This window comes from Azolla caroliniana, unplaced genomic scaffold (genome assembly GCF_043228905.1).
Source record: "Azolla caroliniana isolate FFs.n. ecotype wild unplaced genomic scaffold, voAzoCaro1.0.p SCAF_5, whole genome shotgun sequence".
Classification (NCBI taxonomy): Eukaryota; Viridiplantae; Streptophyta; class Polypodiopsida; order Salviniales; family Salviniaceae; genus Azolla; species Azolla caroliniana.
Genome location: NW_028230440.1, coordinates 21,149,703 through 21,167,486, shown reverse-complemented (window position 1 = coordinate 21,167,486; position 17,784 = coordinate 21,149,703).

The following is a 17,784-nucleotide window of genomic DNA, read 5'->3' as shown; positions in this document are numbered from 1 at the left end:
AAAATGTAGCTTTGACTGCAAGCAAGTGGAATTTCTAGGCTACGTCATCTCTTCAAAGGGCATCGCCATGGATCCAGCTAAAGTCCAAACTATACTAGAGTGGCAAATTCCACAGTCGGTACGAGATGTACAATGTTTTCTAGGTTTTGCTAACTTCTACCGTAAGTTTATACAGTATTACTCGAAGATTATTTTACCCCTCACACAACTTACGAAGAAGGGCCAAGCATTTCTTTGGTCCATTGAAGCAGAGATGGCTTTTCGGCATCTTAAGAAAGCCTTTATATCAGCACCGATTCTAGCTCATGTGGATACCAGCAAACCATTCTTCATGGAGGCCGACGCTTCAGATTTCACTCTCGGTAGCATCCTTTCTCAACAAGGAGATAAAGAAGAGTTGCATCCGGTGGCTTTCCATTCGCGCAAATTCGATGTCGCGAAAATCAACTATGAAATACATGACAAGGAGTTATTAGCCATCGTGGATTCATTTGTGCAATGGCGGCATTTCTTAGAGGGCTCTCCACATCAGGTCATTGTCTTTAGTGATCATAAAAATCTTGCTTATTTCCAGAACGCTCGCGTACTAAATCGACGGCAAGCTCGGTGGGCGCAATTCCTCACGCATTTCGACTTCAAAATCACATATCGACCGGGGAAGCAGCAAGGAAAAGCAGATGCACTATCACGGCGTTCGTATCTTGCACCTCGTCCTGGTGATCCAACATTTGATAATCAAAAGCAAGTAATCTTGGGACCAACACGATTGCACACGACACGGATTTTTCACACCCCGATGGATTCACGGATTACCGATGACATACGTGCAAACTTGAAGACAGATAGCTTTGCTCAAGACATCCTGGTGCACATTGATACTTCTCGGGCATCCTATTCTCAGTCTCAACAACCAGGTATTCACTACCGACAATTCAAATATCATAATGGTTTGTTATTCTTTAAAAAGCGCATATATGTCCCCGATTGCTCCTGTCGCCTTCAAATCGTCCAGCATTGTCGCAACACCCATACAGCGGGACATTTTGGTAGTACTAAGACGTTGGAGCTAGTACAACGATCTTTTTGGTGGCCCCACATGCGCCGTTTTGTTGACGACTACGTTCGGACCTGTGATGCTTGCTGCCGAGCAAAGATGCCACGACACCATCCATATGGCTTGTTGGAACCCTTACCGATTCCAAGTAAGCCATGGCAGTCTATTTGTCTTGATTTTATCACAGATCTGCCGGTCTCGCAGGGGTTCGATGCTATCTTAACCGTTGTCGATCGATATACGAAGATGGCACATTTCGTTCTGTGTACTAAGGCCATCACTAGCGAGGAAACCGCCGCCCTAGTCATGCGTGAGGTATTTCGGCATCATGGCCTCCCAAACAGTATCATCAGTGACCGAGGACCGCAATTTGTCTCCAAATTTTGGCAGCATCTCTTCAAGATGCTCAAGGTCTCTTGCAACCTCACCTCCGGCTACCATCCTCAGACCGATGGGCAGGTGGAACGAACAAACCAAACGCTGGAGCAATATCTCCAGTGTTTCCTGAGTTATCAGCAGGACGATTGGGCCGAGATTCTCCACTTTGCGGAGTTTTGCATATAATAATGTTGTTCACTCCTCGACTCGAGTCTCCCCATTCTACGCTTATACCGGCTCTCATCCTCGTTGGTCGGTGATCGACACCCCGGAACTACCTACCAATCCTCGTGCCGGGGATCATATTTGGAGAGACTACGCAAGATCCAGACAGATCTCTCGACTCATCTTTGTCATGCTCAACAGACACAGAAGACTTACGCGGATCGTCATCGGCATCCCTCCTCTTTTGCCATCGGAGATCGAGTATGGCTCTTACGTCGTCACATCAAGACTACTCGACCGTGCGACAAGTTGGATTATCGACGACTCGGTCCTTTTCGTATTAGGGGTAAGGTTAATGATGTCACATTCCACCTTGATCTCCCCTCCGCAGCTTCAGATACATCCAGTTTTCCATTGTTCTCTTCTTGAACCTTATAAAGCCAACACCATTCCCGATCGTGTTACACCACCGCAGCCCCCGCTCGAGTTGGACGCCGGCCCGGAGTATGAAGTTGCTGCCATCCTCGATTCCAAACTTGTTCGCAACAAACTTTATTATTTGGTCGATTGGCTTGGTTATAGTCCGAGCGAACGCACTTGGGAACCCGTCGAGCATGTTGTCAATGCTCAGGATCTACTTGCTGATTTTCACCGAAAGTATCCGGACAAACCCGGTTCGCAATCAGCACCGACTCGTTCCACTCGTCATCTTTAAGGGGAAGATAGTGTCATGTTATGGCAAGACTCGAACCCATTACCTTATGGTATATGGGTCGAGCTCTTACCATCACACCATCTATTGTAATTCATAGGATATTATTTTCATTTGTTTTATTATAAGAAAGTAATGTATATTCCAGATTTCTCTGGAACATTCTAGAAGTTTCAGGATTACTCCTGACAACACTATAAAAGAAGGCACTAGACATTATATTGAACCAAATTGGTTCAACACCAGTCTTAAGCCTCTTAGCCGCTTTGTACTTATCTTTTCACATAATATATTAGTTGCTGTCATTATCTTTCTCTCTCTCTCTCCTCTTCTCACTTCCTCTCTCGGGAATCTCACGCAGTCCCGTCTTCTTAGTACTAATAGTACTTCTCTTATTAGTACTAATTCCATCTCTGTTTTAGTACTATTCCTGACACTTACAGGATAACCTGTAGTTTGTCGGGAGTGTCGATCCAACCGGTTTCGCATCTGACATGTTGAACCGCAGAAGCACCTTTGTCACGTACTTCTCCTTTGACAACCACAATTGCTTCTTTGACGGGTTCCGGATGATATGTATCCCCAATATCTGTCTTGCCGGACCCAAGTCTTTTCGTTGTATAGTAAGTAGGTAGGTACAAGTCGGCTGAGGTGAAATCCTAGGTAGCACGCATTCAATAGGGAGAGAATCGAGGTGTATCTCTATCCGAAAGGACAAGAATTAATATGATGTAACGAATGATAACAGCCTCCCTCCTTGGGCTATAAAAGAGAGGGAGAGGAATGAAAAAGGGGGATCGCTTTTTGTCGAGGAGGAAGCGCTGTCGGACTGGTACTGAGCTCTTCTCCTCCTTCCTTCTTTGTATTTTGCTTTCAGCAGGGTTTCGGGAGGCTGACTCTGCTCCGTGGAACGCTCGTGTGCTTCCGGCAGAGTCTCCATCTCGCTCTTCTGTATGTGGGCGAACAGGCGTCGGTGTCCACCTTGCCGGCCTATTAGTTGTAGCCGTCTTGATATATCTTGATATATTTATATACATACGTGTTCATATACTCGGACTTCGAGTCGTCTCGTTTTGTTGTGTTGTCGAACTGTGATTCCTGTGTGCTCCCGTGTTTGTGTATGTGCAAGTGCGTCTGTTGCCTTTCTGTTCTCCTCCTTCTCAGCTATTCCTCGGTCCAAGACCCCCGTGGTCCCACCCTTCTACATGCACGCGCGTAATAAAGCGACATATTAGACTCTGAGTCGTCTCGTTTTGCTGTGTTGTCGGACTGTGATTCCTGTGTGCTCCTGTGTTTGTGTGTGTGCAAGTGCGTCCGCTGCCTTTCCGTTCTCCTCCTTCTCAGCTATTCCTCAGTCCAAGACCCCCGTGGTCCCACCCTTCTACACGCACGGGCATAATAACGCGACACCGTATAAGCTCTTCTTCAGTCTGCAAACTAGGTGCTCCTTCCCTTTCTTCACAAATCCTTCTGGTTGCTACATGTAGATCTCTTCTTCGAGGTCGCCGTGAAGGAACGCCGTCCTCACGTCTAGTTGCTCTACCTCGAGGTCCATGCTTACCGCTATACTCACTTATTCCGGAGTGCCCGCTTTCCTTTCGACAACTCCACCAATTCATACGTGTGGTTCTCATGGAGGGAATCCATCTTGTCCTACATGGCACTCAACCACTTGCGACTGTGGGTGTCCTCCTTTGCTTCTTCGAAGCTTTCCGGGTCCCCCTCATCGGTTAGCAACACGCGCTCTACATCTGGAAATCTCCGGGGGGGCCTTCTCTCTCTGAGAGGATATCTGCATCCCTGGCGTTCGGCAACCAACTCCTCTGTTTGTTCTTCATCCGAATCCGATTCGGGGTCTTGGCCGGTTCCGGTTTCCGCTTCTTCTTCTTCTTCGATCAGTTCGGTTTCCTCTCCGTAACCGGCCGGTTCTTCAAGTGTCAACCGGCACTTAGCCGGGTAGGTCCGTATCTCATCGAACCGATCCTTACCGGTCGATTCCGAGTTCATTATCTTCTTCTCTGACTCCCAGTCGGCAAGGGTCTTGTCCTCCATGAAGATAATATCTCGACTCCGGAAAACCTTGTTGTCGACTGGATCCCACACTCGGTAGCCGAACTCATCATCGTCGTATCCGAGGAATATGCAAGGGACTTTAGATCCAACTTTGCTCTCCGGTCGTTTGCAACATGCACATAAGCGAGACACCCGAACACCTTCAGATGCTGGTAAGACACTTCCTTACTGGTCCACACTCTCTGTGGTGTGTCTCCATCCAAGGGTACTGAGGGTGATCTGTTTATCACATACGTCGCTATCGACAGCTCCTCAACCCAAAACGTCTTGGGTAACTTTGCATGTGCTAGCATACTCTGGACCCTCTCCATTATGGTCTGGTTCATCCTCTCGGCCAGCCTGTTTAGTTCTGGTGTCTTCGGCACGGTAAATTCGAGCCAGATTCCCTTCGAGTGGCAGTACTCCTCCAATTGCCCCTAGTATTCTCCTCCGTTATCTGCTCGAACCACCTTCAGCTTTCGGACGGTTTCTCTTTCCACTCTCGTGTGGAACTCCTTGAAGACGAATAACACTTGATCCTTCATCTTCAACTATGGTCCACAGCTTACGACTGTGGTCTTCTATGAACGTCACAAAGTACTGCGATCTAGCATGTGACTTCATGTCCACTTGACATACATTGGTATGCACCAACTCCAGTGATGCATTACGTCTCATCGGTGGCCTTGATCGGAAGGAGGTCCGGTTTTGCTTACCGGCCAGGCAGTCGGTGCACCTCTCAAGATGCACATTCTTCACCGGAATGAGGTTGTCATTGGCAAGTCTCTTCACCCCCTTCTCGCTCATGTGACACAATCTCTTGTGTCACAACTCACTAGCAGTGCCGAAAGCAACGTTCACTTCTTTCAGGCATAACCGGGCATTCATCAGGTATAGTGTGTTGACCTTCTGGGCCCGAGCCACTATCAAGCTCCCCTTGCTGAACTTCATGACATCGTTCCGGATGCTACCCGTGTAACCTTCATCATCTAGCTGACCGGATGATATCAAGTTCAGTCGAACATCCGGAACGTGTCAGACATCCTTCAACAGCAACTTGCATCCAGTTAGTGTTGTCAACCACACGTCTCCTATGCCGACAAACCGGTTGTGTAGGATGGGAAACATTTCCGGTCCAGGGTCAGGTGGAACGACGTTGTCGCGTTGTTACGCGCGTACGTGTAGGAAGGGGCGGGACCACGGGGGTCTTGGACCGAGGAGCGAGAGAGAGAGAGACAAAGAGAGAGATTCACAGACACGTAGAAGTGAGAAAGAGAGATATAGAATGTAACACTTAATTATAATGACAAGAGATTACGAACTCCGACGGTTACAACCGACAAGGCGGCGACGGACCCGACACGGGGACCCTACTCACGCACACCGACGACCGTCACACGACTCGAAGAAACAAAAAGTGGAAAGGGAGCGACTCCGTTGGAAGCACACGGGCTGTCCACGAAGCAGAGGCAGCGACCTCCCCACACCCGTAGAGAGCGACGATTCCAGTCAAATAGAGAGAGCTCGGCCCTCCGTTCTACAGTAGTGCTCCCTTCCTCCTCGCGTGCGATATCCCTTTTCTCTCGTCCTCTTCACTTTATTCCTTGTCCCTCTGGCCGGGATACGCATAATCCCCCCCCTAATAAATGCGTGCGGCTTAGTATTTTTCTCCACCAATTCATGTACAAAATACCAAGTCACGCGCCCATCCGTGTAAGAGCTGGTTCATGCGCTTTCTCTCCGATTCCGCCTATGGCCGGTTTTCTTCACGACATCCACCCCCACAAAACCGCGCATCCACCGGTATGCGCTAGAGACGGGTAGATATGGAAGAAACCCAGCCTCACTCGTTGCTCTCCGATTCTCCGCCGGGCCTGAACTAGTCGTCGTCGTCGCTCTCGCTCGCAGGCTCCGGCTCGTCTTCGAACTGCTTTTTGAGTGCTTTGATCCGCTTCCCGGCAACCAGCACCGCTAACCGTGTCCCGTCGAGTTTCGCGAGGTGGTACATGCCGTTGTCGTTCGCGCTCGTCACTATGTAGGGCCCGAACCAGCTCCTGGCAAACTTTCGCACCGCCTTGTGCTGATTGTCAAGGCTGTTGTCGTATACCAAGACCCAGTCGCCTTCCTCGATCTTCTTTGGTCATAACGGTGCGTCCGGTTGAACCGGGTCTTGTTCCGCTCCCTTTCCGCTCGCAGCTTTTCCTTCGCCTGTATCACGTCTTCCGGCCTCCGCTCGAGTTGTCGGATCCGCGCCGCCAGCAACTCCTCTCGGCTCATTTCGTCTTTCCAATCTACTGTCGCCCATGAAGAAACCGTCCGTTCCACTGGCATGATCGGCTTCTATCCATACATCAGCGCTGTCGGCATAAACCCTGTTACCGAACTGTGTGTAGTTCGGTCTGCCCATAGTGCGTAAGGAAGGAGTCGCGGCCAATTCCCGACCTGCCCTCCGCATGCATGCACCAACGCCTTTACGATAGGCCCGTGCCCACGTTCTACCTTTCCGTTCGCCTCCGGATTGTACACCATAGTGAGGGAGAGTTTGACGCCTAGCCGGTCAAACAACTCCTCAACTTCCCGCGCATCCAGCTCTCCCCGGTCCGCCATGATCCTCCTGACGCACCCGTACCAACACACTACTTCTTTGATTAGGAACCGGCATACCGCCACGGTTGTCTTGCTTTGCAGTGCACGGCCTTCCACCTGGTTCGTTAAGTCTTCCCGTGCAAGCACCAGGTATCGCATCTGTCCTACCCCCATTGGCATCGTCACCAAGTCCACCATCCACTAGTACTTCTCCTTCAGCTTCTCGAAAGTGGCCCACGTTCCGCGGTGTCCGGCCCAGGGGCTCTCGTGAAATGCCGCCAGTAGTTTCCCCTGCTCTTCTTTCTTTGCCACTACTCAGAGTGGAATGCCACTTCTCTTCTTTGGGTGCCTCCATATGCACCCGTCCCGCAAGAAGAATCGGTACGCCTTCCTCCGTATCTGGCTCGCCTCCTCTCTCGCCCATGCTGCATCCGGTGTCATCATCCGTAGGAACCTCCCAATTTGGAGCCACTCCCCGTCGTACCTGCTTTCGTCAAATTCGTTAAGCGCTGGAGTGTTCCCTTTCCTCGTCGTTACGTTAGCCGACCCAAAGAAGTCCTCGCCGACTTCTTCGTCATCCGAAACCATGTCGTCTTCGTCGTTGAACCTTGCCCTCGAAAGCATGTCGGCCATGGTGTTGTCCTTATCGGAGATGTACCATATCTCCGGGTTCAGGGACTTAATGTACGCTATCCACCGGAGCATTGCTAGGTCCGGCGTCGCGCATCCGGAAACCATGCCGAGTATCGGCAGGCAATCCGTCTCGATGATCACCTCCGTCCCGATCAGATAATCCTTGTCGGCCTTGACTGCCGAAACGACACCCCAAAGTTCACGCTTTACCTGGGCGTACCCTCGCTGTCGCTCGCTCAATACCTTCACCCCGAACCGGATCGGGAATCATTCGCCGACCTTGTCCTCCTGATTGATTACCCACCCGATCCCGGTCGGGCTGGTGTCCACCGTTATGCAGATGGGAACATCCTTGCCGTAAACCGCTTTACGGAGAGCCGGCGCTGCCGTAAGTGCCTTCTTTAGTCTCCGAACCGACTCCGTGTGCTCCGTCCTCCACTCAAAGCTATGCCCCTTTTTCAATAGTCCGTAGAGGGGTTCCGCGACATGTGCGTAGTGCGGGATCCAGATGTGGTAGAACGCGCATGCCCCCAAGAATCTGCGGACCTCCGTGACCGACCTGCAATCGTTCCTCATCGTGGAGATGGCCTCTACCTTTGCCGGAGACAGTTTCCTACCGTAAGGCCCACACAGGTGTCTGACCACCAAGTTCTCCGACTGTCCGAAGGCCGACTTTTCCCCGGAGAACGTGAGCCTCGCGCGTTCTAGTCTCTGCAGCACCTTCTCGCAGTCATCGATGTGGGACATCCGTCCGGCCCGACTGCCTCATCCTTTTCCTCCACTAGGCATCCCCTTATCGGGATGTCGTCTAAGAATGGCATGGTGATGTCCGGGATACAGTCCCTGAGCACCATGTTCATCACGTTCACCATGTCAGCCACTGAGTTCGTCCCTCCTTGTGGTAGGGTACACATACCCACTAGGCCGAGAGGAGTCCGCATCGTCGTAATGTCTCTGCTCTCCACGGCTAGTTGGAACTGATCATACCCCGAGTACAGATCACTGACAGAGTAAATCGACCTTCCGGCGAAGGCCTCCGCGAACTCGTCTATGGTCGGTCCCATTCCCTCGTTACGGATGGTCACCTTGTTGACCGGTTGCAGGTCCTGAATGAAGCGCAGCGTGCCATTCTTCTTCGGCACCGTAAACCACCGATTCGAATACGGGGCACTCGACGGTTCGAGGATGCCCATCTCCACCTTTTGCTTCAAGAGCTCCATCAACTTCGGGATGTGAGCTCTCGGCACCGGAATCGGCTTGAGATTCCACAATACATGCGGTACCGTGAAGATCACCATCGGCTCGACAACTGTCGGGTCTACGCACCCGATCTCCTCCGGTGAGAATGCGAAAGACTTCTCGTGCCTCCCGAGCATTCTCCGGAACCGGTCCTCCTCTGCCGGCAGTAGAAAGCCGCCCCCACCGAGCTTGAGCACCCGTAGCGTTATGTCGGTGAACCGGTGCCCTATGCCAGTCGGATTTCGTAAACTTGGGTCCGACGCGACCCCTTTTATCCTCTCCTCGCTGCCCTCCGGCAAGGGTGCCGCGACTGGCCTCACCTTCCGGTTCACAGTCTTGTATTTTGTATCCACGCGGGCCATCCGATCCGACCTGATCCTTTCCCTGAAGTCCGCAATGACTTCGTACATTCCCATTGACCCTACCGGAACGGTCCGGTCTTCCCTAAGGTCTTCACCGATCACCTTTCGCAGTTCGCCCAAGGTGTCGTCAAAAGAGACCGCCTCCACGGCACCGTTGATGTCCTCATCGGTGAAGAGGACTCCGCATCCCCTGAGCCGCTCCTCCGCTCGCTTCCTCTCCCTGCCGCTGACGCTGGTTATAGTACAACCTCCGCTGTCAGAGAACCAAAATTTCCTACCTATGGTACAGGTCTTCTTCCGTACTGTACATTTGTGGGGTTCTTCCCGGGTGTCCGGACTATCGCGGCCCCACGCCTTGATAGCCCTCTCTAAAAATCCCCTCGGGTTTCGCCGCCGAGGGCCTCGCGGTTACGCTCGTGGTTTGGTCGCACCGTTAGGAACTGGACCGAGTGACGCCCGTCCTAGTTCTTGACTCTTGCATAGGCTGAACCATTGTCCAACACCTTGGTCTCCATCCGTGCCGCCGTGATATATGGCTCTCCTAGTATAACCGGATGCGAGGACGTCTCCTACATGAAGAAGTGCTGGTCGATCTCGACATCGCCGATTTTCACCCGTACGTTCGAACAGGCCCCATGTAGTTCTTCTGTGGCGCGCGTCGTTGCTCGTATCTTCCAGCCATGCTTGGTGTTGATCGGCCATTTACCCTTCTTGTAGAAATCCATGGACATCAGGTTGATTTCGGATCCATGGTCTACCAACGCCACCACTGGTTCCAGAACGTTGCCAATCCATACAGGGGTTTCCGTAGTCGCCCTGGCCCAATGCGGCTTCGTGTAGTGGCTTCCCGCCAGCTCGTCTTCCAGGGCTTCGTCTTCCAGGTGCGTGGTCCGCACCTCCACAGGCTTCTCCGGTTCCAGCTCTGTCGAGAGCCTCTTACGCTTCACCAAATCTACGATAGAGTTGTGGAACTCCCTCTTGGCGATTCCCAGCACCTCCCGCAATCACAGCTCCACTTTGTTGTCGAGGATACATTCCTCCAGGACCTTTCGCAGGTCTGTGTTCCTTTCGATCTCGATGCTCAACCGAAACCCCACCTACTTCTTTCTGTCCGGTGCGCCCGGGTTGCCGGCACTGGTCGGTTTTGGTCCGAACCGGGTCTCATACCTCGGGGGGCCGACCCCTCCGGCCTTTCCTGCATGTTTGTCCTCCACCAGAACCTCGTAGTTCCGGCAAGTGGCTTCCACGAAGCCCGTTTTCTCTTCCACCGGATCGTCCCAACCGGTGACCTCCTGGACCCGCTGTTCCGCGCGGTCTGCCTCTTCCTTCCTCATTTGAACTCCAGAGAGGCCTTCTAGCACTAGCGGCCAGAATCCGGAGTCCTTCGCCTTCCGTGTCTCATCACCCCCGACCCGAATTCCCCCCGACACTGAGTAGTTAACGGCTTCGACGTGCCGTGCCGTGGCCTCTTCCATCAACCTCTTCATTCCGTCGCGCCCTGTATTCAGTTCCAGGGCTCTCCGGGTCTCGCTCGCGTGCACCCGCTCTTTCCAGAGGTACACCACGTTGGTCCTAAGTGCGTCGGCGAAATCCGTGCAATCTTTCCGAATGTGACCGCGTCACACCACATGCACCGCTGCCCAGCCGGCGGCCTCCGGTCGCGAGGTTGTTCACCGCTATCTCTCCGGGCCTATGCGATCTGCAGGTCGCGCACCATCTGTGTTAGCTCCTCCAAAGCCGCTCCTCCGGATGGGCCTCTGACCACGTCGTTCAATGCTGACCTCGACTCCGGCCAGATTTGGGTCTCTTTCTTCCTCCCAGCCGGCACCGAAACCGGCTCCTCGAGCCTCCTCCCTGGTACCGGCCCCGGCCCCGACGTGCTTCCGTTGCTCCAATCGCGCCCTTTGTCAAAACGGCTGTAGACCCGTTTTACCATGGCCTAGTCCGTCATGAGCCCTTTGTCCATTTCCAATAGGAGACCCACCTTTTCCCTGTCGAGCGCATCCATCGACTTGACAAACAGCAGTACTCGACTTGTTTCAAGCACCGTCCAGTCCAGCGTCGACAGCCGCGCGAACCGTTTTTCGAACTCCTAGAGGATCACCGACGTGTTCCTCCCTTTTCCGGGGCTTTCCACCCACGCCATGAAGTCCTGCCTCGACAGCCGGAGCGAGTTGTCAAACCCGTACTTCTCGAGGAGTTGCAGCTCGAACTCCTCCCAAGTCTAGCATCCGGCCAGCACCTCGACCACCTCTGCATGGATGCCCGGCGTCACCACCCTAGGGAATCCGAACAGCCGCCTGTCCACCGGGATATCCCTCATGATCATTTCGGCCCGGTAAGCCTCCAAATAACTTGTGGCATCTTTCCCTCCGAAACGGCCTAAAGAGCCGACGATTGGTTCAATGGCTTTGTCGAGGGTACCCGTTCCCTCACGAGCACTCACCAGCCGATTGACGGCCACCGCCATTGCCTCTGCTAGCTCCGATCCCCTCATCTTTCGACTCCTTTGCCGCCCTTTCACGTCGGGTTCACCAAATATGTCACGTTGTTACACGCATACGTGTAGGAATGGGTTGGACCACGGGGGTCTTGGACCGAGGAGCGAGCGAGAGAGAGACAGAGAAAGAGATTCACAGACACGTAGAAGCGAGAAAGAGAGATATAGCACATAACACTTAATTATAATGACAAGAGATTACGAACTCCGATGGGTACAACCAACAAGGCGGCGACGGACCCAACACGGGGACCCTACTCACGCACACCAACGACCGTCACACAACTCAAAGAAACAAAAAGGGGAAAGGGAGCGACTCCGCTGGAAGTACACGGGCTGTCCACGAAGCAGAGGCAGCGACCTCCCGACACCCGTAGAGAGCGATGATTCCAGTCGAAGAGAGAGAGCTCGGCTCTCCGTTCTGCAGCAACGCTCTCTTCCTCTTCGCGCGCGATATCCCTTTTCTCTCGTCCTCTTCACTTTATTCCCTGTCCCTCTGGCCGGGATACGCACAATCCCCCCCCTAATAAATGCGTGCGGCTTAGTATTTTTCTCCACCGATTTGTGTACAAAATACCAAGTCACGCGCCCATCTGTGTAAGGGCTGGTTCATGCGCTTTCTCTCCGATTCCGCCTATGGCCAGTTTTCTTCATGACAATGCTCTAGAATCGACAACCCATGTTGTCTTGTCGCCGGCAAGGTTCAACTCACTCTCCTAGGTGATGAGCATCAACCCCTCTTCACTTGCCGCGATTGCCATCATTCTCTTTCGGTCCGGTCCTGTTCGGTGACCTCTTCGAATCGGTATTGTCGGTTTCCTTGTCTTTCCGGAAATGCCGACAGTTCTTCTGGAAGTGCCCCAGCTTCCCACAGTAGAAGCAGGTGGGTCTTCCCCTTGACTTTGACCGTGTCCCCAACTTTTCCCGGTTCTGGGGACTTGGGTTCCTTTGTCTTCTGCGTTCCGATTCGGTAAGCAGCACTTTGTAGTCAGACCTCATATCCTTGTCTTTTCGACGCGCCTCCTCATCTAGCAGGCTTGACTTGACTCTTGCTAGGGATAATTGTTTTCTTTCCAGCCCGGCGTTGCCCAAAGTGACAACTAACGTCTGCCAACTATCTAGGAGGGAACCGAGCAGGAGCAATGCTAGTACCTCATCGGCGAGAGGTACTTCCAATGATGTTTCCTGGTGAATCAGCCCCTGGAAGGCATTCATGTGCTCTGCCATACTGGAGCCGTCTTGGTACCGAAGCCTCACTACCTTCCAGAATACTGAAACCTGATTAACGGCATTCTTGTTCTAGAACATGATGTTGATCTTCTCCCAGAGCTCATGAGCCATACTCTCCTCATTGAAGTTGTTGTACAGGCTCATGTTGATTAAGCACCAGATGTATGTTGTCGTCTTCATGTGCATCACCTGCCACACTGTGGCGTCGATCTTGTCTAGTCTCTTGTCCCCGAACTGAACTGGCAACCAAAGATCTTTGACCACAAGCATGTCCCTCATCTTCGACTTCCACACTGAGTAGTTGGAGCCAGTGAGCTTGAACATGCCGCCGAACGATTCTTCCATTTTCTGTGTTGTTCGCTCTGATACCACTTTGTCATGAAATATGCGGAATATTACTCGACCATAGCCGAGTCTCAGATCATGTTGTTTAGAATCAAAACACGGAGAATGGGATGGAGGGTAAATACACGTATATGCCCACACACTGTAAACTGTTGTACGTTTTTAGGGTTAGGGTATGATAATGATAAAGATAGGAATAGGGCTAGCAATGATGGTAGATTGATAATGATGATAGTCATAGTATAATGGTGAAAATGATGAATGGTATGATGGTGAGAGAGAACATGAGAACAAGACAAGCATTGAGGGGTGGGGGTGGTGCCTAGAATGCCTCCACCCCCCTCCCAAGGGGCTTCAACGTTAGGGAAGAGAGAGAGAGAGAAATGGTTATTGTCTTCATTCATTCCCCATAAGGGGTTAAATAGGTACAAAGGGGTAGATCCACAAGGGTGCAAGCCCCTTGGGCATTCACACCTAGTCACTCACTCACACCTCTTTGTATCCAGCACACTCACACTTACATTCACACTCATAATCAAATAAGATTATACATACATTACATCGTTCACCCTCACTTATCAATCACCCGTACATCTCGTACGGTAACGCAATATGGCACGCCCGTGGGAGAGTGCCTTGCACGTCGATCCCACATGCCTTGATCATAATCTTTCTTCGACTGGAATTTCCATCGGTTCTCTCAACGATCGACTCCCTCGATTGGATCGCTTGACTCGAACATCTCCGTCGGTCAACGAATCTTCCGCGACACCAACATTCTCGTTTTGTCGACTTACGAACTTCGGTAACATCAACGATCGACTCCCTCGATCAGAGCGCTTGACTAGAACATCTCCTTCGGTCAGCGAATCTTCATTGACACGAACATTTCCATTTTGTCGTTTCACGAACTTCGGGAACATCATTTGGGTCGTCAAAAAAATGTTGTATGTATGTGTGCTCTTCTTTGTTTTGTGAGTTGTGTGTCGATCATGTCCATATCTTTTAGGTTGATGAGTTTTTTTTACAATTAGTATTGTACCGTCTTTTTTTTTTATTTAAATTTTGTTCTATAACCCTATTCTCTTTCCCTCTCTTTTTATATATTATTATTATTATTACATATTGTTGAGAGACAAGCTCAACATTCGGTGCGAAGTACGCAGCGTAACCCAGTGCGTAGACTGGGTGTGTGGAAAAGTACACACAACAGGGCCGCATCGGTGTGAAAACCGAAGAGGCTGTTAGAGCGTTATTCCTCGTAAAGGAATAATTTTTGGGAGTTTGTGTAGTCGGCTCATTTATGAGCATTCAAGTACTGTAGTACTTGTGTCAGCCCAATTGTCAGGGCTTGTATATAAGGTGCTCACTGAGCACGAAGTATGTACAGAACAAAGAATTATTTTGAATTTGATCTATAGTGTCTCTCTCTCTCTGTCTCTCCCTCTTCATCTCCATCTCTATGTTTTTTGTGTTTACTGAATTACTCTACGTTTACGCACACGCTTTCGCACAACTTTTACATGTATCAGAGCGCGAGGGTTGAAGTCCTTTGCAGCCAACATGAAAAGTTTGCGAGAAAACAGAGTTGAAGTTGTTCTTCATTTTTTTCGGAAAAGGAAAAGACATCAGATATGGATAGAGGTATGGGAAGCTCACTACCGACTCAAAAGCTCGACATGAGCAACTACGCATCTTGGTCGTAAAAAGATGCACTAGTACCTGCTCTGTCAAGGCTACTGGAGTTATGTCGAAGGAGCTAATGATGTAGCACCCGATTCGACACACAGAGATTTTTCGGCTTGGGAACAAGCGGCAAGCAGAGTTCTCTATTGCTTTGCATCCTTTGTGAGCGACCATCTATTGAGCTATATTCGGGATGCTAAGAGGCCAAAGGACGCGTGGGAGAATCTCAAAAAGCTCTTCGCCACGAGCACTATAGCCAGGAAGCTTCAACTCAGGCAAGAGTTGAGCAATGTACGACAACGAGATATGTCGGTGGCTGACTACACCACCAAGATCAAAGAAATCTGCGACTCACTCGCCTCTGTCAACGTGAACGTCGAGGAGGACGAGATGGTGCAGGTTTGTCTTGGTGGGTTAGCGTCTAAGTTCGGAGCCTTCCGAACGACAGTCTGCATGAGGGAGAATATGCCTTTGTTTTTCAAGCTTCAGTCAATCTTGCTCGTAGAAGAAAACCACACGGGTGCATCGACGAGTGCGCACACTGATGGCAAGATGATCTGCACGGAGGATGATAGGCCCTGTAGTCGTGGTGAACGAGGCGGATCGGTGCGCAATGGAGACAGCCGAAAAGAGAAGAATGGACGGCATAATCGAGATGCCGGAAGCAATTCCGAACCCTTTGGAAGCAGGGGGAGTCATGGTGGCGCCGGAAGACGGCAAGAGAAGGCCGCATCAGAATGCTGGTACTGTGGCATGAAAGGCCACAAGGAGAGCGAGTGTTGGAGGAAACAAGCCGATTCAGACAAAGCTGGATCGAGTAGAAGAGACGCAGGAAGGCGTCAGAAATTGCACTACGCGGAAGGCTCGGAACGAGCCGGAAATGGAATGTGCCTTGCCTTCGTAATGAGGCATAAGGCCAACTCAATGGCCGTGAACACCTCAAAATCAAGCGAAGCGTGGTATGTCGATTCTAGAACGTCCAATCATATGACGAGTCACGAGGAATGGTTCTCGTACTTGGAGAAGCCAGAAAAGAAAGGAGTGGTCGAAACGGGAGACGACACTCCTCATACCATCGAACATGTCGGCGATGTTCCCCTCAGCCACATCGGGTAGAAAGGGAAGCTAATGAACATGTTGCACGTCCCGACAATATCCAAGAACCTGGTGTCGGTCGGTCATATCGTTGTGAAGGGAGGATGTTTATCCTTGACACTAATCAAGCCGGAACCGCGTTGTATGCGAAAGGGACAAAGGTCGAATCGGATATCAACCTGTGGCACAAGTGGTTCGGCCACGTAAATTTCCCACAGCTTCGTGAAATGTCGGGGCCGTAATGCCCAAGTTTGCAAAGCCTGTCAGATGGGAAAACAACACCTACTTTCATTTTCCCAATGAGCGTAATCGTAGTTGAAGTCCGCTGAATTTGATCCATTTGGATGTGTGGGGTCTGGCACATAACGTGAGTCTCAGTGGAAGTCGTTACTTTGTAAGCTTCATCGACGACTTCACTCGCGACATGTGGGTATGCATGATCGCGAAGAAGAGCGAAGTCTTCGGATGTTTCCTAAAGGTGAAGAGCCTTGCGGAAAGGGAAACGAGTCGTAAGATCAAATGCCTACGGACCGATGGCGGAAAGGAGTACTTCTCCGACCAGTTCACATGTTATCTACGGAAGGAGGGAATTCGACGTGAATTCTCATGTAGATATACACCGGAGCAAAATGGCGTAGCTGAGTAGAAGAATTGGACGATTGAAGAAGCGGCCAGGGCAATGCCTAAAGAGAAGCATATGCTGAAATTCTATTGGGTTGAAGCCGTGAAGACGGTTGTCTACCTACAGAATCAGACTTCTACTAATGGAGGAGTATCGCCACATGAGCTATATTTCGGGAAGAAGCCGAACTTGGCACACTTGAGGATCTTCGGCAGCATTGCATATGTGCATGTGTCGAAGGAAAAGAGGAGGAAGTTGGATGCCAGAGCCGAAAAGTGCATCTTAGTTTGCTATCCAGACGAGCAGAAGGGGTATAAATGTTATAACCCCCGAACAAAGGAAGTACACATAAGTCGAGAGGTCGTGTTCGACGAATCCGCTTCATGGTGGGTGGAAGCACGCTACAGTGTACTAGAAAAGTACTGTTTTTTGCCACAAAAATTGTCAGTACTTTCAATACTATTAGTCCTGAATAATTTAGAAAAAAAAATTAGAGAAAAAAAAAATTGATTTTGGAGAGTTGGGTGACTGTAGTACAAGTGTCATTTACTACAAGGAATGGGGGGAACACGTGGGGAGATGTTCTTTCCATTTTGGGAGCTATTTTCCCCTCACGTCAATTTTGGTGCTTCCCCTCATACTCCTCTTCCTTTATCCCTCTGAGCTCTTCATCTTAGACATCCATATCACGTTTCTGTTTTTCCTCCAATCTAAGAGTTTTGTTAGGGTTTAGGTTGAGGAATAGAGATTGTTCTGAGGCGTCCTATAACAGCCAATAGGGACTTCTTCGACAACGACTTTCTTACTTCCACCGATTGCAGTTTATGTCGTGGTGATTTGGGGCTTTTTCCATCGAGGCGAGGATCCTTCCACTGAATCCAAGCGATATATCACAAAGATTCAAGGCACCATCCACCATTGGAGGTTCCTTCCTCTAAATCAAGGCGGCATATCACAAAGATTCAAGGCCCCCTCCACCATTGGAGGTTCCTTCTACTAAATCAAGGCGGCATATCACAAAGATTCAAGGCACCCTCCACCATTGGAGGTTCCTTCCACTAAATCAAGGCGGCATATCACATAGATTTAACACTCCCTCCACCATTGGAGGTTCCTTCCACTGAA